Source organism: Capra hircus, chromosome 10 (genome assembly GCF_001704415.2).
Source record: "Capra hircus breed San Clemente chromosome 10, ASM170441v1, whole genome shotgun sequence".
Taxonomy (NCBI): Eukaryota; Metazoa; Chordata; class Mammalia; order Artiodactyla; family Bovidae; genus Capra; species Capra hircus.
In genome coordinates, this window is record NC_030817.1 from 100,456,557 (window position 1) to 100,479,594 (window position 23,038).

At 44.8% G+C, this 23,038-nt stretch overlaps 1 protein-coding gene across 2 annotated transcripts in view; it reads right to left on the reverse strand.

The window, feature by feature from the left end:
• The window catches only part of MCC (mutated in colorectal cancers), a 310,469-nt gene that overhangs the window by 163,648 nt on the left and 123,783 nt on the right, over nucleotides 1-23,038 (reverse strand). The gene's annotated exons all lie outside the window — the stretch shown is intronic.

Here is a 23,038-nt window from a genome sequence, read left to right on the forward strand (position 1 = left end):
CAATTCTTCAGCACTCAGCCTTCTTCACAGTCCAACTCTCACATCCATACATGACCACTGGAAAAACCATAGCCTTGACTAGACGGACCTTTGTTGGCAAAATAATGTCTCTGCTTTTGAATATGCTATCTAGGTTGGTCATAACTTTCCTTCCAAGGAGTAAGCATCTTTTAATTTCATGGCTGCAATCACCATCTGCTGTGATTTTGGCTACCAGGGCAAAAAATGTATCTATGAGGGATTTGGGGGAGCATGTCTGAAGAAATGGTGGAATCTCAACTGGCTCTGCCATGACCACTGGTCACCAATAATGCCATCTCCTTGCACCCAAGTTGAGCCCTCGCAGGGTCAGTTCAGCTTCTACTAACAGCCTGGTTCTTCCCTCTGCAGGCTTCCTATAATGAAAATTTGATTCAGCACTCATGTAAATATTATTTCTCACACAACTCTCATCTTCTATTGTTCTTGTGCTAATAAGCTCAACAGTTTCCCCAATCCAGTTCCACTGTCAAAGAATACTAAAATCCTCCTTGGTAGAGAATTCTTAATTAATATGCTGTTTTCTCTTCCTCCCATCCTAGAAACACAAATCGAGCTCTCACAGACGGCAAAGGGGATCTGTAGCCTTCCTGCAAACACAGAGCTGTGGTCTCCAGTCACTGCAGGTTTATTTCTACCTATTCCATTGACTTGATCAAAAAATCTTAACATTCATATAACATTCATACATCCTCTAAGAAGCCAGGGTGCTAGGAAGCCTAGAATTTAGCAGAACTTAAAAATCAGAGGAAAAAAATGGTCCACAAGTCGTACTTTACTGTTAGGAAGGCTGCATATCTCATGCACCATCCCCACCCCCATGCCTCCTCTGTGCCTCATTCAATACCCTGCAGAGACCCTTTAAAAACACAGCCTGTGCTTTCAGCAATAAATGACATCCCTGTAAATCCATGTAATGTTCAGGAAATAAATCCAGGGCTCTCTGCTGCCCGTACAGCAACATTAATCTTACGAACAGGACTAGGAAACACCCACCCCTCCCCTCCCTCCATCTGCTTTAAGTAGAGCAAGTATTTTACTCATGTTAATTGTTCTGACAGATGAGGATCAACACTGCTTTAATCCATTTGCAGCCTAGCACTGGCTTCATTTATCTTCCTGAATGCTGCTAGAGGCAAGTACACTGGCTAGGAGGGACACGAGAGCTACCTGGGGCAGTGCTCAGTGTTCTTAAGTGACTGCCTCGACATTCCCTACAGAGGGAGTGAGCAGGCTCTGGGAGTCGGTGGTGAACAGGGAGGCCTGGCGTGCTGCGGTCCGGGGTCGCCAAGAGTCAGGCCCGGCAGAGCGACTGGACTGAACTGGACTGAGGGAGAGCGGGTCCCGGAACCAGTCCAAGGTCTCTTGCTTGCCGCTATGCTTGTGTTTTGATCCTTTAACAACAGTAGACGGTAGGATTTTTATTCAATGTAGACAAATTATATCAATCTCTATTGATTTCTTTTCCATGGCTAGTGTGTCTTCTCATGGACTAATTAATCCTATGCAAGTTCTCTAACATTTAGACAAAAGGATACGTCCGAATCTCATCGGCTTCTTCTATGAAGTTCTCTAACCCGACTAGGAACTGTCTGCATTTTCCAAGCGGTGTGCCACCTGTTTTACAGGACACACTTGGTAGCGCAGGAGCCCAGGCCTGCCAGTGTGGGCAAGGGTGTGCGCCTTAAATACAGGCAGGCCTGGGATCAGACCCCCGCTCCACCGTTTGTCACCTCCATCCCCAGTCCCGTGGATACAGTATCACACGATTCAGCACATTCACACCCAGTTGGATGCCGTTCCCAGCCAAGGGCTTTGGCTTTGTCCCCTTAAGCCACTGTACCTACATCCTGGTTTTTAATTACCTGAAAAAGCAGCTTAATATACTGTGCTAAATATTTCTTAGCTATTTCTACCCTCACGCCAGAAGCCCATCAAGGAGGACCTGTTCAGAGAGTGAATACGGTGGTCTGACACCCTCCTCCCCCAATTTTAGGACAGATGGAGCTGGTCACCCTGTCCTCCATGGGTCCCTCCTCACTGCTTATCCCCCATGTGGTTTGGAATTTGCTGTTTTCTCCTTCCTAACGACTCAATCGCTCTTATTTCTATTTCCTCTTCAATTTCGTCCTGTCTCCCACGCTATCAATTTAACAACCTTATACACTTCAAGTTTTCAGTACAGTGCTTTCAGTTCAGAAATCCAAAGAAGATAAACAGATATGGTAGGAGTCAGATATGAGGGACAGAGAGCAGAGAGAACCCACCCTCAAAGTGCACTTCTTGTCCCTCACACGCAGGACTCCTGATTGCCTCCTCCTGTCCCTCATCCTCTGCTTTTCAACCTGCTCAGTCTGCAGTGGTGAGAGGGGAGTGAACAGACAAGAGAATATTCTTCTAGACTTGGGCTTTTTCTCCAACTTCCAGGTAAGGAGTGGCCCATGATCAGCTGCTTAACAAAAAAGTCCTTTTACAGACATGAGACATTCTTATGTTATAACATGACTTTGCGGAGCAAAAGCTCTGACTTGCCAAATTGACTAAATTATATTAATGTAGGACACGACTGAGCGACTTCACTTTCACGTTTCACTTTCATGTATTGGAGAAGGAAATGGCAACCCACTCCAGTGTTCTTGCCTGGAGAATCCCAGGGACGGCGGAGCCTGGCGGGCTGCACAGTCCAGTCTATGGGGTCGCATAGAGTCGGACATGACTGAAGCAACTTAGTGGCAGCAGCAGCAGCAGCAGCAGTAGCACCATAAAAACCTACGTGTATTCTTCTGAGCTCCAAGTATAATACTGAGACCAAGAAATGCCAATATAAACTGACGACACCCATTAAGAACAACTTAGTTTAAATCACCAGAAACAGACAATTTAGACAGTTGCCAAATTCAGACAATCCCCAAAGATGGATTCTGATGGGAAGTTTTGATTCCCAAGAAGCAGTTTTCCTGGTTCTGCTGCTAACAATCAGGGCTGATGTGCACAGGCTTCTTTAAGATCCTATCGGGCAAACTTAGACCAGCATTAGTTGTCAGAATACCATGACCAGCCTTGATGTGTCCCACTTAGGATTTAGAAATGGATTCTAGTGAGTTACACTGTTCAGTTCAGTCGCTCAGTCGTGTCCGACTCTTTGCGACCCCATGAATCGCATACCCTGGCCGTTCTGTTGTTTGTAATGGCTGAAGTCAACATTTAAGAAAAGAAAAGAAAAGAGAACATGTGTACTCTAAAGACTAAACTGGTAGCACTCAGTGAAAATACCTTACATCTCTATGAAACAGAATATAAATGAGAGAGGATGCACAGTGGCCTTGGTTACATTCTGACCGTGCACTGCTGTGGGAAGAGTGGTGTCAAGTCTGACTTTACTCTCAGGCCTCAGTTTTCTCAGCTACAGAATGGGATGCCCAGCCCCCTGGAGGTGATGTGATGAGAGGATGCTCATGAAAGAGTGGAAATAATAACAGAGTCACAAGTATAAGGGGTTGGGCTTATGCTGCTGCTAAGTTGCTTCAGTCGTGTCTGACTCTGTGCGACCCCATAGACGGCAGCCCACCACACTCCCCCGTCCCTGGGATTCTCCAGGCAAGAACACTGGAGTGGGTTGCCACTTCCTACTCCAATGCATGAAAGTGAAAGTGAAGTCGTTCAGTTGTGTCCGACTCTTAGCGACCTCAGGGACTGCAGCCAACCCTGGAGTGGGTTGCCATTGCCTTCTCCTTGGGCTTATAGCAGTCTTCATAAAAGGCAAACCTCAAACCAATATGAAGATCATCTGCCTGGATAGTTCTTTCTTCCTGTATAAAAGTCATAGTTCCCCAAACAGGGACTTCCCAGGTGGTACAGTGGTAAAGAATCTGCCTGCCAATGCAACAGAGATGAGTTTGATCCCTGGGTCAGGAAGATCCCATGGAGAAGGAAATGGCAACCCACTCCAGTATTCTTACCTGGAAAATCACATGGACAGAGGAGCCCAACAGGCTACAGCCCATGGGGTTGCAAAGAGTTGGACACAACTTGGCAACTAAACCAAAAACTGCATGAAAAAAAACAAAACAAAAAACCAAGAAGGGAGATATCACCTCACACCTTTCAGAATGGCTATCATAGAAAAGAACGCAAGCAACAAATGTTGGCTAGGATGTAGAGAAAAGAGTACTACATTTTTGGTGAAAATCTGAATTAGCGCAACCACTATGGAAAATAATATGAAGATTTCTCAAGAAAAAAAAAGAAAAGGAAAACAAAAACTAAAAACAGAACAACCAATTACCCAGCAATTCCACTCCTGAGTATATACCTGAGGTATATGAAAATACCAGCTCAAAAAGATACATGCATTCTAGTGTTCACAATAGCCAAGATATGTATCAGTATCTTGACACAGCCAAGCAAGTGTCCATTAACAGAAGACATGGTGTACAAACAATACCACTGAGCCACAAAAAAAAGAAGGGAAGTTTGCCCTTTGGAACAACATAGATGGACATGGAGCTTACTGCGCTAAGTGCAAGAAAGCAGACAAGAGAAAGACAGATACCATATGACATCATTTTTATGTAGAATTTAAAAATAAAACAAGTGAGTGAATATAACAAAAAAGAAACAGACTCACAGATACAGAGAATAAACAGCGGTTATCAGTGGGGAGAGAGAGAGGGGAGGGGCAGTATAGGTATAGGGGAACAAGAGATATAAACTGTCATGCATAAAATAAACTTCAAGGATCTATTGTATAACACAATAGCAGACAGTCAACATTTTATAATAACTAGAGCTCCCCAGGGCTGAAATGCCTTTCATTCTTCACAGGGAAGGATGAAACTGCCCTACACACCACACAGAATTTCGTCTTTCCTCAGCATGTAGGGATGGGTCCCCTGAGGGGGTTCTAGCCTTGCACAGCTTCCATCAGGGCGCTGAAGCCAGAGCCACTGCTCTCGTGTGGTGAACCGTGTGGTGAACCGACACGCGACCTTGCTGCTAATCAGATGCTAAGTGATCCATTCAATACGTTAGGCATTCTGTTAGGAATAAAAGTCAAAGATGCTCTTCAACTTCAAAAGGTCAGGCCTCAGAAAGCTACAAGGAGGCACGCACACGAAAATATGAAAGCATCCGACGTCTCCTTTTACTGTACAACGTACGTCCCAGTGAAGTCTGCATGCATGCGGCGGTCTCCAGACGTGACAGGGAGCACCTAGATTTACCTGTTTCCGGCTCCCAGCACAACGCCTGGCCCACGGCCAGAACTCTGCACATGCTTAGCCCGGGAGGGGCTGACAATACAGAGGTGCGCACCCAATAACCGCGCTGTGGCAGGAAGCTTGTGTTCAGGGACGGAGTGGAAGTCCCAACAGTTTACCACAAGACAGAAGGAGACAGTCCTGTGCAGGTCCCACTTGAGATGATTTACAAAGCGCTTACTGGAGAGCGGGCTTTTGGAGTAAGCCTGGAAGGAGGAGTTCAACAGGAGGGAGTGTCCAGGTGGGAGAACGGCTTCCGTGAAAGCATCGTGTGATTGATGCTGGGCACACAGCTACGAGGAGGCAGGCCTTGTGCAGCGGGCTCTGGACCTCTGCTCCTGACAGGGGCCCCAGCTGCTCCTGACAGTTACTGATTTACAAGGCTAGAAGCTGTTCCAGTAGACAAGATGTGTAAGGAATCCACTCCTGAGAGAAAGGCTCTGATTCCAACTAGAGAGATTTGAAAAGTTTAAGCTGTGTGAGTGTGTGAGTGTGTGTGTGTGTGTGTGTGAGAGAGAGAGAGAGAGAGAGAGAGAGAGAGAGAGAGAGGGAGGGAGAGAGGGAGAGAGAGAGAAGGGGAGAGCAAGAGAGATTTTCCTTTATAGTATACCAAGCTTCTCTAAGTTTCAGTGTTTTCAGTATATAACTCTTCAAATCTATCAAATATCTTTTGCTCCTCCTTTAGGTGCCAGTTGGAGAAAACCTGTAAAATTACTCTTAAAAACATTATTTTCTTTCTTACCTCAGAAGAAAGAGGAGTGTAGCCCTGATTAAAGCAACCTTTTACACTCAGCCTCCCTCCTCCCAGATACCTCTCCTCAGGAGCAGCCTGACTTCATTTCCAATGAAGTCTGGAGGGGACACTGCATTAGTGTCCCCCAACAACAGCTCCACCTCGCTGAACTGACAGGATACAGTTTGCAGTACACCGAAGGGCGCGGATCTAACCACACCCCTGGCCAATCAGGCACCTAATGGGAAGTGCTGACGCAAAAGCCCATCCTCGGAGCACCACAGGGAGGCCGGACCACCAAGAGGGACAGGAACTCTCTGGAAGCCACGACTAGTGTGGAATGACCGTCAGAATGCCCTGAGGTTCTACCTGAAGAGTGGCTTTGGGAAGTAGGGGCAGGGGGTAAGGAACTACCATTTTCTTTGCTCCTTCCACACGCCTGCCACCGACTCCCTCCTGTATTACCCCCTCCTGCACCCCCCAATCTCACAATTCCCAATTCTGTTTTTCAGCTGGGCAAACTGAAGCCCATGGAGACTAGAATAACCATCCAAAGTCACAAAGCTGGTAGGTAGAATTTTCTGAGTATTTCATACCGTATCACTCCCCAAAGCTCATGAGAAGAGACAGCTGGCATTCAATAATTTTTAGTGATAGTCCCAAAACTGCCATCTCTTAACATTAGACCCTGCTCTTATAGGAGTGGTTTCCCACTTATTAGCACCATGGATTGTTGAGATGAAGTTGGATAACAAATACTTTGGCAGAACATAATAGGATAGTTTAGGTCCTTAAACCAAAGCTCTGTTTCCATTTAAGATAGTCCGAAAAAGCTACAACATCAACTTCTAATTCTCTGCCACCCACTCTCCCACTAGCTCAATAAATTTTCCTTAATCATTAGGTATAATTTAACTTTTTGTTTGGGCTGGTTAGAAAGATGTTAAAAGGAAAATCAGAGCAACTTGCAAAATTTAATTTTGCTCATTTGTGGAATAGTACATGGGTTTCCTCTATAGTAGTTTAGTTTCTATAATTCTCGATGAACAGGGGTCAACCAGCCTGCTTTTATTAAAAATATCAAAAGAAGAAATGGACAGGTGTAAGTCAAACAACTAAGCCTGCAACTCTAGAACACATAACCTGTGTGAAATCTTTACATTCCACAGTGTTGTACTGGATAGGTAAGAGCTTCAACTTCACAGCTGCAATTCTAGAATTATACTCTGAAACAGACAGACCAATCTTAAGTTTATATACAAGACCCAATAACATCCAATGCAGTGAGAGAAAGAAGAAGTTACTCTGAGAATCTCTGTCTTGAAACCCACATTACATCTCCTCCAGCTTTGAACTGCATAGGACAAAGGAAAAGGATGGAAAGGCACCCAGGGGAGTCCATGGGGGTCTAATGACAGCGTACAACAGCATCCACTACATTAAAATGGGTCTCAAAACACAGGATGAATGGCTGGTAACTATTCCATGTGTGAAGAGCCTCTTGATGAGGAGAGAGTGGGCCTGAGGGGCTGCATTCCCCCCAGTCTGCATCCTCAGGGTCTCAGCTGTCTCCACGGTGAGGGCTCGGCTCTCAGGCCGTCAGGGGAGAAGGGAGAGGAGGGAAGAGCGCCTGCACGCATGGAGCGGGGCTACTCTATGCCAGCGAAGTTTACCTAACAAGAGAGCAATACTGGAGGGAAAAAGCAATGGCTCTAAGACATGGAAGTAACCTAAATATCCATCAACAGAGGAATAGATAAAAAAGAGGTGGTACATACATATAACGGAATATTACTCAGACATAAGAGAATGAAATCATATCATTTGCAGCAGTGTGGCTGGACCAAGAGATCATAGTAAGGAAGCCAGACGGAGAAAAACAAGTATCATATGATATCACTTATAGGTGGAAAATTAAAAAAAAAAAAAAACACAGATGAACTTACAGACAGAAAGAGATCCACAAAGAAAACAAACTTATGGTTACCTAAGGGGAAAGGTAGGAGGAGTTTGGGATTAAATGAGGATAAATGAGGAGTTTGGGATTAACATATACGTATATACATAAACTAGATAGTCAGCAAGCATCTACTGTATAGCACAGGGAACTATTCTCAATACTATGTAAATAACCTAGATGGGAAAAGAATCTAAAAAAGAGTGGATATACGTATAACTGATTCACTTTGCTTTACACTTGAAACTAACACAAAACTGTAGATCAACTATACTCTAATATAAAACTAAAATAAGTCAAAAAATAAATGGCTCGGAACAGTGAAGGAGACGTCAAGTGCAACCTTGGCCCATAAGAAGGGTCTACCACACAGACCATCCACCTTGTCCTAAAAGTTTGGGTTTACGAACTTTTCATGGTTACACGATTCTGACCTCCTGGACATGTGATTTCCCAACTCATGGGAGATGAGAAGCAGCAAATTCAAAGGCCAGAGACAACTACACAGATAACAGCAAGAACTGACAGCTGACCAAAAAGGTAAGGAAGACAATTATTTTAAAAAGGCAGCCCATTTAAAAACTCTGCCACAGTCTGGGGCCACTGAGAGGGACGAACGGCTGTACAAACTTCAGTTGCTCTTGAGTCATTACCGTTTTCTGAGCACGCTAAAATAATTTATTACAAATGTAGGAGAGAAATATGGTTTGGTAGCAGAACATATAAAAGAGATTTAGGAATTCTAGTTCACGCTAAGTTCATGATGAATTAAGCGTGCCTGGGGCTGCCCGGGGCACCTGCAGTCTGAGAACACGGGAACAGAGGCTGGGGGTGGGTGTGAGGGTGGGGAGATAACCCCTCTGAACCTCCTGGTCAGATGCAACCATTTCTGGACTCATTTTGAGAACAAAAAATAAGTGTGCATTCAGATGAGAGGCACTAGAACCCTGAGATTTGAAAAAGTAATACAAGAAACATTTTTTTGGTGGTTGCTGTTGTTTTTAGGTAGAGGGACAGTATGGGGACGGGGGAAGTGGGGTACGTAAACTTAGCCTGGCATGCAGGATTGAATGGGAGCTGCTGAAGCAGGGTAGCGGGTATCCTGGGATTCCTGGGGTGTGACACCCATCTGTATCCTACAAATGAACCTCACAAGGTTTTTATACATCTGACCACATCTGTAAGTATCACAGGCTCAGAAGCCCTGTTTCTCAAACTAGGGGAACCCAGAGAGTGGGTGGCAGTGGGCACCTGAAGCAACAAGGCACATGGCTCTGGCGGGGTCGGGTGGGGAGTTTACACACTGGTCATACAAATACCTGGTCTGTGGTTTGCACAATCTCCCGCCTCTGAGTCGGTTTTAAATATGAATGGATTTAACAGGCAAAAATATTCCCAGATTTCTTTAGACCACCTACAGCTGGGCTTTCAGCGGGCATGGTGACGATGGTCTAGAAGTGAGGGCAGCTTCTCCCCTACACCTCCCTGGGCCACTAGCCTCCATAGTTCACACACCTCCTTTTAAACAGAAACAAACACACCTCCTAGCCCACTTCATTGATATAGCCTACCTCCCTCAGCATTTTGAGTTTGCAATACCTGCCCTAGAGTAACACTTTTACTTGACTTAAACATAATAAGATATTTTCGTATTTAAAACAGGGACATATCACGGAGCAAAGTAAAACATATGTGCACTTTCCAGAGAAAAACCTCTGCTAGCTCTGAGGTGTGGAGGGACTTCTAAGGTAGGCACTCTTCCAAAGGTCACCAAAGGCTGTGCTCTGCTACCTGAGGGGAAGCATCTTGCCTGTTTTAGAGCAGTGGTTCTCACCCATGGGCAATTGTGTTCCCAGGCAATGTTTGGAAATGTTTTTGGTTGCCATAATTGGAAGGGGGGACAAGGGGTGCTATTAGTAACTAGTGGGTGGAGGCCAGGGACTCTGCTGAGCATCTACACTGCACAGGACAGCCCCCCAGACCAAGAATCAGCCCAGCTGAAAGTGCAAAGGCTGAGAAACCCTGCCTTAGGGGACTGTTTGAGAAAGGCTGCTGTGTAGCAGTTAGGGTATTTGGAGGCTCCTCAGCCACCCTGGAGGCCTTATGGCCCCTCCTCCACTCCCCACCAGTCTGGGCATTACCAGCCTTTCTTCTACCCTCAACGCACCCAGCTTGGCCCCATCCCGAATGTATTAACACCACACCCTTCCAACCCTATTCGTCTTTCAAGGTTGCCCTCAATATTACCTTCTTCTAGAAGCTGACCCCCAAATCCCCTTGCCAACATAAGATTCCTTCCTTCTGTTTTTAAAAATTAAATTTAAAAATTCATTTTAAAAGTGAAAACAATAAGAAAACAAAACACCGCCTTGATAATATCACAAATATGACAGCCTCTGTCTCACATCGTCCCGTCTGTCTGTGTGTATACATCTCCTTTAGGACTCATAGCATTGCTGTTTGACAGGCAGCGAGAGCAGATGCTCCTGATACGGTTAAACGCCTGGGCTCTGCACCCAGGTGCAAGGGTCCTGGGTTTCTGTGCTGCGATCACGGGCAAGGTTCCCCACTTTTCTTTATTAAAAAGGGGTGAGAGCACCCTCAGGGGACTGGGCTGTCAGGACAATGAGACCTACGGTGGGGGGTGTCTCTGGCAGCCTGAGGATGCCCCCAGGGCAGGTCCACTCCACATCGCACAGCAGACGGGGGCTCTCTGTAGAACCCTGTTTGCACAGGAAGAGAGAGAGCACTGGCGTGAGACGCACTCGTGTCCCCTGAACAGTGCTGCCTGACGCCAGAGCTGGGATTCTCCGGCAGTCCAGTAAGACACTGAGAAGGTGTCTATTCCTAAAATAGAGATTAAATACCCACCCACCTTCTTGGAGGAGGAAATGGCAACCCACTCCATTGTTTCTGCCTGGAAAACCCCATGGACAGAGGAGCTTGGTGGGCTGCAGTCCAGGGGCTTGCAGAGTCAGACACGACTAAGCATATACCCACCCACCTATGTCCACAGTAAGAGCCTAGTCTCATTTGTGTGTCTGTTGTAGAATTCTTAAAATACATCGTCACACTTTACTGTGGCCCCTGAGCACCATTCCAGCACTGACTTCCTTTAGAGTCCGGGCTGGCTGTGTAGACTTTGTCTCCCATGTGGCAGCAAGCACTGAGAAAGCGCCCAAATTGCAACTAGCTGTTGAACACACGTCAGCAGAAGGACGCTGGAACCCGCCAAAAAAAGATACCTCATGTCCAAAGACAAAGAAGAAGCCACAGTGAGATGGTAGGAGGGGTGCAATCACAATAAAATCAAATCCCATACCCTCTGGGTGGGTGACCCACAGACTGGAGAACAATAAAACCAAAGACGTTCTCCCACTGCTGTGAAGGTTCTGAACCTCACATCAGGCTTCCCCATATGGGGATCTGACAAAGGAGCTGAGAATCCACAGGGGATATGGCCATGATGGGCAGCGGGATTTTCACAGAAATATGGGACCACCACAGAACTTCCACAGAACTGGGGGAAACAGATTGAATACTGGAGAGGCTAGCCTTTCCCTTCTCCAGGGTATCTTCCCAACCCAGGGATTGAACCCAGGTCACTGGCATTGTGGACGGATTCTTTACCAGCTGAGCCACAAGGGAAGCCTAAGAATACTGGAGTGGGTAGCCTATCCCTCCTCCAGCAGATCTTCTTGACCCAGGAATCAAACCGGGGTCTCCTGCATTGCAGGCGGATTCTTTACCAAATGAGTTATGAGGGAAACCGGGGGAAACAGAGACTGCAGTCTTGGGGGACACAAGCAAAATCTTGTGCACACCAGGACTCAGAGGAAAGGAGCAGTAACCCCACGGTAGACTGAACCACAACTCCCTGTGAGTGCTGGAAGGTCTCCTGTGGAGGTGTGGGTAGCAGGGGCTTTCCACAGGGCCAGGGCCACTGGCAGCAGCCCAGGAAGGCCCCCTTGCATCAACTCCCTTGGAGGTCACCACTGACCCTATCACAGAGCCCGTGGACCCCAGGGCTGGGTCACCTCAGGCCAAACAACTACCCGAGAGGTGAAGTGAAGTCATTCAGTCGTGTCCGACTCTTTGTGACCCCATGGACTGTAGCCTACCAAGCTCCTCTGTCCATGGGATTTTCCAGGCAACAGTCCTGGAGTGGATTGCCGTCTCCTTCTCCAGGGGATCTTCCCAACCCAGGGATCGAACTCAGGTCTACCGGATTGTAGACAGATGCTTTACCATCTGAGCCACCAGGGAGGTAGTTAATCCAATATCTACCCATCAGTAGATATTGGATTAAAGCTTTAATGATCAAGGCTCTGCCCACCAGAGCAAGACCCAGTTTTTCCCACCACCAGTTCCTGCCATCAGGAAGCTTAGGTAAGTCTCTTAGCCGCCTCAATTAGAGGGCAGTCAGAAGAAGCAAGAAGAACCACAGTCCCACAATGGCTAAAGCAAAACCCACATTACAGAAGGTTAATCAGGATGAAAAAAGCAGAGAGTTATGTCCCAGATGAAGGGACACAATAAAACCCCAGAAAAACAACTAAATGAAGCAGAGATAGGCAATATTCCACAAAAAGAATTCAGGATGATAGTAAAGATGATCCAAGATCTTGGGAAAACAATAGAGAAGATGCAAGAAATGTTTGCCAAAGACCTACAAGAACTAAAGAACAAACAGAGATGTATCATACAGTAAAAGGAATCAATAGCAGAATGACTGAGGCAGAACAGACAAATGATCTGGAGGACAGAATGGTGGAAATCATTGCCACAGAACAGAAAATAGAAAAAGAATCAAATGAAATGAAGACATCCTAGGAGACCTCTGGAACAACATTAAATACACCAACATTCACATTATAGGGGTCCCAGAAGGAGAAGAGAGAGAAGAAGGACCTGAGAAGGTATTGGAAGAGATGACAGCTGAAAACTTCCCTAACATGGGAAAGGAGAATAGTCAACCAAGTCCAGGAAGCATAGACAGTCCCCGCTAGGATAAACCCAAAGAAGAATACATGGAGACATAAAGCAATCAAACTGACAAAAATTAAAGACAAAGATAAAATATTAAAAGCAACATGGGAAAAACAAAAATATCATACAAGGGAACTCCCATCAGACTATCCTTTGATTTCTCAACAGAAACTCTACAAGCCAGAGGGAATGGCATGACATATTTAAAGTGATGAAAGGGAAGAACCTACAACCAAGAATACTTTACCCAGCAAGGGTCTCCTTCAGATTTGATGGAGAAATCAAAAGCCTTCTAGACAAGCATAATTTAAGAGAATTCAGCGCCACCAAACCAGCTTTACAACAAATGCTAAAGGAACTTCTCTAAGCAGGAAACACAAGAGAAAGAAAAGACCTACAGAAAATAAACCCAAAACAATTAAGAAAAAGGTAACAAGATCACACATAAACATAAATGGATTAAAACAGATGAAAACATGTGCATCTATGCATTCCACTTATCACAGCACTCTGCTTGACTCCCCCAGATTGTATGTAATTGTTTTATATTGTTAGGTTACTCATGTTCCCATTATGGCTTGCAATTGTAATTATCTTTTGTTTTTTGTCTGGCTATTGATTGTGAAAACTGATAAACATCTTTTACTATCCAGTTCAGTCGCTCAGTCGTTTTCGACTCTTTGCGACCCCATGAATTGCAGCACGCCAGGCCTCCCTGTCCATCACCAACTCCTGGAGTTCACCCAGACTCACGTCCATCGAGTCAGTGATGCCATCCAGCCATCTCATCCTCTGTCATCCCCATCTCCTCCTGCCCCCAATCCCTCCCAGCATCAGAGTCTTTTCCAATGACTCAACTCTTCGCATGAGGTGGCCAAAGTACTGGAGCTTCAGCTTTAGCACCATTCCTTCCAAAGAACTCCCAGGGCTGATCTCCTTTGGAATGGACTGGCTGGATCTCCTTGCAGTCCAAGGGACTCTCAAGAGTCTTCTCCAACACCACAGTTCAAAAGCATCAGTTCTTCGGCGCTCAGCTTTCTTCACAGTCCAACTCTCACATCCATATGTGACCACTGGAAAAACCATAGCCTTGACTAGACGGACCTTTGTTGGCAAAGTAATGTCTCTGCTTTTGAATATGCTATCTAGGTTGGTCATAACTTTTCTCCCAAGGAGTAAGCATCTTTCAATTTCATGGCTATTATGATTATATAACTATTACTCAATACAAGTGCATCATGATTAGTCAACAGAAAAATAACAGAATGATATATCACCAGAACTATGATTTAATAGGAAAATCTGTAATCATTTTTAAAAATCCATATGCATATCAAATTATCTTGAAATTTTTTGAAAAATAGGCATTGTTTTTTATTCTCCAGAGCTCTAGATGATTCTAATAGCCGCCATGTTTAAAAACAAATGGACTATAAGATTATCTCTTATGTTTATCTAGTTTGTTTCACTTTTTCTATTTCATATTCAGTGCTCCCGTTCCATTTAGTTGATGTTTTCCAATTTCTCATCTCTTTGATGTCCTTTCTCGAACCTTTATCAAGCATAGTAGAAAACCTTTTGTATACATATATACAAATAACGTGTATAGTATATATATTTTAGAAAACTTATGAATTTTTGTCTAACTAAAAAAGGTATGACACTTTGATTCTACTTGTTTGACTTAGTATGAATAGAATGCTAGGTTTCTACTTAAGAAAAAAACAGATATGCAACAAGCAACAAAGGTTTGTTGTATAGCACAGGGAACTATACTCAATAACTTATAATAACCTATAATGGAAATTAATTTTGAAAATAATATATGTGTATATGTATAACTGAATCACCTTGCTGTGCACCTGAAACATAGTAAGTCAACTATACATCAATAAAATATACATTTAACAAAAAAAAGAGGTTATCACAAACGTGACCCCATCAGGTTAGATAGAACCCACATGACAATCCAGGTTCCTTACAGCCATATTGCATACGCGGAGCCAACTGAGGGACAAAGCCATAACAACAGGGGTATAAGCAGATCTGGTGTGTGACCCCATTATCATTCTAGAGATGGGAAAGTAGGGTCAAGCAAACCAAGCAATGAGTGAGCCGCTTTCACTCCCAGAGTTTTGCAAAGGGCATGTGAAAGCAGCCATGAATTGAGTTAGGTAGGTGGGGATCTCAGACGGAAATGGAAATAACAGATATAGTTTATATCAGAGCTAGCTTGTCCGGATCACACACAAGCCTTTGGTCGTTCCTGGATGTTCCATTTTCCTTTATAAATTCATTGCAGCCAAGATGGGATGTTGTTAAGCTTCATGAAAAGACAAAACCCAGCTGACAAACTAAATTCATGTCATGATTTGCCAAAAGGAGGTAAAAAAGATCCTAATTATTCTGTGCACTTAGTTGCTCAGTTATCACTGACTCTTTGCTAAAATTATTCTAGCAAAATAGAATTATTCTAGCACCATCATGAAACAGGTAAACAAGAAACAGACATTCACATGCTCTGCCACAAATGCCTTACAGTCTGAGTTTAGTTTCAAAGGACAGTCACAGTGACTGCAGGGGTATGGCTGCTGCTTACTTAGTAAGTAAATGTGATTAAGAGGCTGAAGGCTTTCTGTTTTCATAATCATAAAGATGTATTATGTAAAACACAACAGCAGCAGATAAAAGGGAAATCGAGACTGAGGGTGCAGGACCTGCCTGATGGTCCAGTGGCTAAGCCTGTGCTCCCAAAGCAGGGGGCCCAGGTTTGATTCCTGATCAGGGAACCAAATCCCACATGCTACAACTAAGAGTTTGCACACTGCAACTTTAAAAAAACAAAACACCCACATTCTTCAACTAAGACCCAGCACAGCCAAAGCAATTAATTAAACAATTAATTTTTTTTAAAAAAGACTAAGGATGAATGCACTTTTAAGAAGGTATGGTATGGAGATGTCAACCCACATTTAACCTGGAAGTCAAAGGCAAGGTCCTGTACACTCCTCACCTCATTTAATCATCACAACTTGATGGGCTCATGCGAGTGTGCAATAACTGTGTATCAGCGGCTGAACAATGTGTCCAAGGCCACACACCTAGTCAGGCAGAGGCAGAGGCAGAGGCAAGAACTGAAATGTCTGCTTGACTCCAGTGCCCTGCCTTTTACTTGGTAAATGCTGAGCTCCATAAATGATAAAAGCAGAGTAAAGAACACTGAAAGCCAGCTTCAGATAGTGCAAATGAAAATAGGATCTGAAACAAGGAAAAGTAAATGTGAGAAGAGAAACACTTGTTTGTCCATGGGAAAAAACTGAACTTTTCAAAACAGATTTGCTGCATGCAGAGGCCAGAGCCAGCTTCTCCTCTGGGGAGGCCAGTGGCCACTGAGCCCTGAGCCGAGTGGTGCAGAGCAATCATGGTGCAGAGCATCCAGGGGCCCAAAGAAGAGCAGACTCTCTATCACCCAAGGCAGCCCGTTGCTTCCAAAGGTGTCCACCAGCACTCACGGAGCAGTAGAGTCTGTGTCCAAGGGGCCCCACCTGGCGCTGACATCTTCTCTGGAAGAGGCTGACGTCCCAGATGGTGACTGACAGTCAACTGTCCCCTGGAGTGTGAGAGTCTCAGCTGTAGGACCCTTCGTAGACCATCTCCTGATTTCACAGGACAGGAAAAAGAAACTTTGATGCGTTAGCCTAATTGCACATGTACCTGCTTGCAGCGCGTGCAGGACCAGCTGACCGCAACAGAGATGAACCACCCAGGTCTGCCACAAAACACTCACACGGTTATGAGACAGGTCCACAGCAAGGGTAACCTGCGAGCAAAAGTGGACCTGACTTACACACGCACGCGGATGCACTGTCCTCCTGCCAGCTCAGCTTGGTCGCATAGGGACTGTCTCCCACGACGCTACTGTCTCTCCACCACTCCTCGTCTCTCTCTGACTGCCATGCCAAATTCCAGTTAAGAATCAGCATTCTCCTGATTTATTACCCACCTCACTCAGTTCAATGCAACTGCCTTTTATTTTTTGTTTTTAAATCTAATTTGCCCCCAAAGGATGAAGATGTGTGGCCACTGAGAAAAGGTCACAAGAATGTGCGGCCATCTTTGCCAGGAATTCCAAATGGAGAGCTCCTCAAAGGTCATCTCTGTAGTTTCCTCTGCTTTTATCAGAAAAGATTTAGAACACAGAGACCAGTAGAGAACTGTACTGTGCACTGCCTACCTCGATTTAACAAATGACAGCCTTTGCTCATGGTTGCTTCCAGACATTTTGAAAGGAAATCTCAGGTTATAGCTATACTTGAAGCTCCCATTTGTATCCATCCTTGCCCCCGTTCTCTTCATCAAAGACAATCACGCCACTGAAGGAGCTGTGAACCTGCCCTGCCAGGTTACTATACAACCTAAACGTCCATACACGTAAAAAGGGTTTCTTTCTTTTTTTTTTTTTAATTTATTTGGCTACTCCTGTTCTTTGTTGTAGCATGTGGGATCTATTTCCCTGACCAGGGATCGAACCCCAGGCCCCCTGCATTGGGAACGCAGAGTCCTAGCCACTCGACCACCAGGGAACTCCAGGGTTTCTTTCTTAAATTCTATAATATTCTCTTCTGCATTACTTCTGATATGTTGCTTCTCCCTCACTCACCATTGCAAGGTTATCTATACTGATACGGCCATATTATTGAAGTATTCATTTTAACAGCTTCTTTTCATGAGCCTCAATCTTTAAGAAGTGTTCCTTTTAACAGCTGTGTAGTATGCCATCATATGAGGCTTCCAACAATTCAGTTGCTGATGAAAGTCTCAGCTGCGCTTCATTTATTTACCACCATAAATAATGCTGCACTGTCAAATCCTCTACTTGTCTCCTTGTATGTGTGAAGGGGCATCTCCAGGACACACTGAGAGGTGGAACTGATAGACCACCTTCAGTTTTCCAGGAAGCTGACTACACACTTTTCTAAATGGTGGTACCAATTTACATCATATGAGAGTGGTAACTGCTTCTCATCCTCATATAAATCACACAATTAGAGTTTAACTTTTGATAAATGGAGGGGTATAAATATTTTTCTTTAATATTTATTCCCATTCACGTTTCAATGTGATGAGGAATTTGCACTTTTGAGTCAGAATCTCGGCTCTGTAATCTGTAGTGCATGTAACGCTGGTCAAGCTCCTTGGCCTCACCAAACTTTGCTTTTTGTGTATATAAAAGTGTGGGCATGAGAGCATCTTCTTAGAGGCATTACTATGATTAAATAATGTGCTTAATGCTTAATTCAATATGTCTGGTACACAGCTGCTGCTGCTGCTGCTAAGTCACTTCAGTCGTGTCCGACTCTGTGTGACCCCATAAATGGCAGCCCACCAGGCTCCTCTGTCCCTGGGATTCTCCAGGCAAGAATACTGGAGTGGGTTGCCATGTCCTTCTCCAATGCATGCATGCAGGGTAAGTCGCTTCAGTTGCGTCTGACTCTGCGCGACCTCATGGGCAGCAGCCCACCAGGCTCCGCTGTCCACAGGATTCTCTAGGCAAGAATACTGGAATGGGTTACCAGTTCCTTCTCCATTGGCACACAGCAAGTGTTCATAAATGTTAATTTCTATCATCATCCTCTTCCCCATCAAAAAGCAGTCAATGTAAAAGCCTGCCCTTTGGGTGTAAATCCATTTTACAGATGGTGAAGCTGAGAAGTTAACTGGATGGATCTCCAGCGTCACTCTGACTTGCTAAAGTAGAGCCAGGACTCAGGGACTCCAAGACCCACAGTCTGCCTGTCACTACGGTGCACTGCCTCTCATATTCCTCTACAGTCATGCTGCCCAACAGTCAGAGAATAAATCAAAGTGAACACAAATCAGCTAAGCAACCAAGAGGTCCAACCAGAGCTCGGTGAAATCACTGTCTAGGCTTGGAAAGAGACGTACTTTATGTTCAAGTACACGGGTGGGTACTACCACGTTTAATTTAAAAGCCTGCTCACTCACTTTTTATTAGCCACCATCTTAATGAAACAGTCACCCATAAAGAGGCAGCCTGTAACCACCAGCAACCCAGCTGTGTGATGTCCCTGTAGGAGGAGTTCCAGGCTTCCTTCCTAGCAATGGGCTACTACACTCACATACGCCTCCCGGGCCCCGGCCTCCACGGCCAGTCAAGGGCCTGTGACAGGGCCGACCCAGCCAAGCCACCTGCAGCCCTGCCTCCACCAGGCTCTTCCATTAGCATCCAATCAGGAGTTAAAGTGCCCATGAGGTCCTCATATTTCCTGCCTGGGCAGCTGCTGTGACACTCTTGCTCAAACTGTTATAAAGTTATCAAGTTGCTAAGCTTACAGGTCAGGTGACCAGAATTGCAAGGCTGCTCCACGTCACAAAGGCTTTGACAGGCCACGTGGTCTCCATGATCATGTGTATCTAAGTGGGGAAGGGCTCTTCTAAGAACTTAGAAGAAGTCTCCAATGTTAGCAACCTTTACACAATGTGCTCTGCAGGAAAAGGAGGGGCTTGGAACACAGAAAACACACGGCTCTGTATCAAAACAAAGCAAAGCCCCACATTTAGGGAGGAAAGCTTGTTCCTGAGTCACAGCTGAAGAGTGAAGCGCTAGTCAGTATTATGCTCCCTTCTGCCGGTGAAAGTAAAAACACACAGACACAACAGCAGCAAAAGTTAGGATGGGATTAAGTGAAAGGCAGAGGCTGCTGCAAGAATATCCACTAGGAGCTGGTTCAGCGGTACAGAAATAACTTAACAGTTTGAGCATCCAAAGATGCACAGAGGCCCTACAGAGGAAGCCTGGACAGAGAGGAGTGAGAAGAGGGCATGAAGATACTTGCCATGCTGATTTCTCTCCCCGGGGGCCTGCCCCAGGCTGAGAGGCAAAGAAAAACAATAGATGCCCTAAAAACAAGCCCGTTCCCGTGCTGGCAACTGTCTTGAGGGCCAAATGGAGGTGCCCTGAAGCAGAAGAGGGGGTGAAGCGGAAGCCACTGCTAGGTGCCAGCTCAGAACAGGCGTGGCCAGGAGAGCTGCCCCTCTGGCAAAAGGGAATAGCATTAAAGGGGCACAGACCATCAGATGCAAACATTCCAACACCTCCTTCGGCATTACCCGCCTTCACCACAGCATCCATCCACCTGACCCTGAACATGTGCTCACCCCTGAGGACAATACCTGGAGATGCTGTGATAAGGCCAACTATTAGATCAAGGCACACTTTGACAACCACCTTTGAGAGTGCTTTCTAGAGGGCTTCCCATTCAGAAAAGAACATTCTCTAGGAGACTTTGTTGTCAAGGATGATAAACCATGAGAAGCAAGGTACCAATCTTTCATTAAGAACTTTTTCCCCTTCTTCTGAACCTGAGGTTATATACTCTCTATAGAATGTGCGTAAATTAAAATAAAAACATAAGCAGATAATATCACTTATAACCCCAACCACTATTTACAAGTTAGCATATATCCTTTGAATGTACTCATAAGTGACACATAAAGATCCATATGTATGGGTTTTGGAGTCACACGGGCATATAGAATCCTAGTTCTGACACCAATGGTGTGATATACAATTTAACAATTTAAACCCTATAATTTACTTATTTGCAAAAATGAGGATTACACCACTTTCGCCATAGATCAGTGAGGGTTGCGAGAGATGATACAAAGTACACAATTCAGTCCGACTCAGAAGCACTTGCTAAGTGACAGCAGACATCATCACTACAAGTTTCTCATTCATCTGGGCTCTGTGTTCGTTTCCTATTCCTGCTGAAACAAATTACCACAAACTTCGTGACTTGAAACAACACACATTTATTATCCTAGGGCTCTGCAGGTCAGAGGCCAAAATGGTTTCAATTAGGCCAAAATTAAGACTCCCGAAGGCTCTGGGGGAGAATTCATTTCCTCTCCTGGTCTAGCTTCTCATGGCTTCTGGCACTCCCTGGCTTAAGGCCTCTGCTTCCACCTTCAAAGCCACAGCCTCGCTCTTCCTGTCTCTCAGACTCTGACCCTCTGTTTCTGCCCTCACATCTCTTTCTGCTTTCCTCTTACAAAGACACTTTTGATTATATTGGAGGCACTTGGTAATCCAGGATAACATTTCCATCTCAAAAGTAACTTAATCACACACGCAAAGTCCCTTTTATCATGTAAGGTAACATATTAATAAAGCCTAGGGATAAGGACGTGGAGATCTGTGGGAGGAAGGTGTCTTATTTGACCAACAAGATGCTCTTACGAGACTAAGCCATTTGAAGATGGTAACATGAATACAGTGGAATTATATTTCTCCAGTTTGTCTAAATTCTTTCCAGAAAAGTAACATATTTGTTGTCAAATCCTATCGATCTATTCTTTTGTCATTTCTCCTACTTCATTTTAAGCCTAGGAATTCCTTCCATACCCAGTCAGTTTCGTGTATGTGGTCAAGTGCACAGATCTGTATTTGACTCATTCTTACAGTTTCAAAAAATACAGAAATACATAAAGTCAGATTAAATTATGTATAATCGTAAGGGATTTGATTTAGGTCGTACCTGAGTGGTCTAACGGTTTTCCCTACTTTAGCAAATTTAAGTCTGAATTTGGTAATAAGGAGTTCATGATCTGAGCCACAGTCAGCTCCAAGTCTTGTTTTTGCTGACTGTATAGAGCCTCTCCATCTTTGGATGCAAAGAATATAATCAATCTGATTTCGGTGTTGACCATCTGGTGATGTCGATGTGTAGAGTCTGCTTTTGTGTTGTTGGAAGAGGGTGTTTGCTATGACCAGTACGTTCTCTTGACAAAATTCTGTCAGCCCTTGCCTTGCTTTGTTTTGTACTCCAAGGCTAAATTTGCCTGTTACTCCAGATTTCTCTTGACTTCCTACATTTGCATTCCAGTCCACTATAATGAAAAGGACATCTTTTTTGGGTGTTAGTTCTAGAAGGTCTTGTAGGTCTTCATAGAACCATTCAACTTCAGCTTCTTCAGTGTTACTGGTTGGGGCACAGACTTGGATTACTGTGATACTGAATGGCTTGCCTTGGAAACAAACAGAGATCATTCTGTCGTTTTTGAGATTGCATCTAAGTACCGCATTTTGGACTCTTGCTAATTATGAGGGCTACTCCATTTCTTCTCAGGAATTCTTGCCCACAGTTCAGTTCAGTTCTCAGTCGTGTCTGACTCTTTGCGACCCCATGAACTGCAGCATGCCAGGCCTCCCTGTCCATCACTATCTCCCGGAGTCCACCCAGATTCACACCCATCGAGTCCGCGATGCCATCCAGCCATCTCATCCTCGGTAGTCCCCTTCTCCTCCTGCCCCCAATCCCTCCCAGCATCAGAGTCTTTTCCAATGACTCAACTGTTTGCATGAGGTGACCAAAGTACTGGAGTTTCAGCTTTAGCATCAGTCCTTCCAAAGAACACCCAGGGCTGATCTCCTTCAGAATGGACTGGTTGGATCTCCTTGCAGTCCAAGGGACTCTCAAGAGTCTTCTCCAACACCACAGTTCAAAAGCATCAATTCTTCGGCTCTCAGCCTTCTTCACAGTCCAACTCTCACATCCATACATGACCACTGGAAAAACCATAGCCTTGACTAGATGGACTTTGTTGGCAAAGTAATATCTCTGCTTTAGAATATGCTATCTAGGTTGCTCATAACTTTTCTTCCAAGGAGTAAGTGTCTTTTAATTTCATGCCTGCAGTCACCATCTGCAGTGATTTTGGAGCCCAAAAAAATTAAGTCTGACACTGTTTCCACTCTTTCCCCATCTATTTCCCATGAAGTGATGGGATCGGATGCCATGACCTTGGTTTTCTGAATGTTGAGCTTTAAGCCAACTTTTTCACTCTCCAATTTCACTTTCATCAAGAGGCTTTTTAGTTCCTCTTCACTTTCTGCCATAAGGGTGGTGTCATCTGCTTATCTGAGGTTATTGATATTTCTCCCGGCAATCTTGATTCCAGCTTGTGTTTCTTCCAGTCCAGCATTTCTCATGATGTACTCTGCATAGAAGTTGAATAAACAGGGTGACAATATACAGC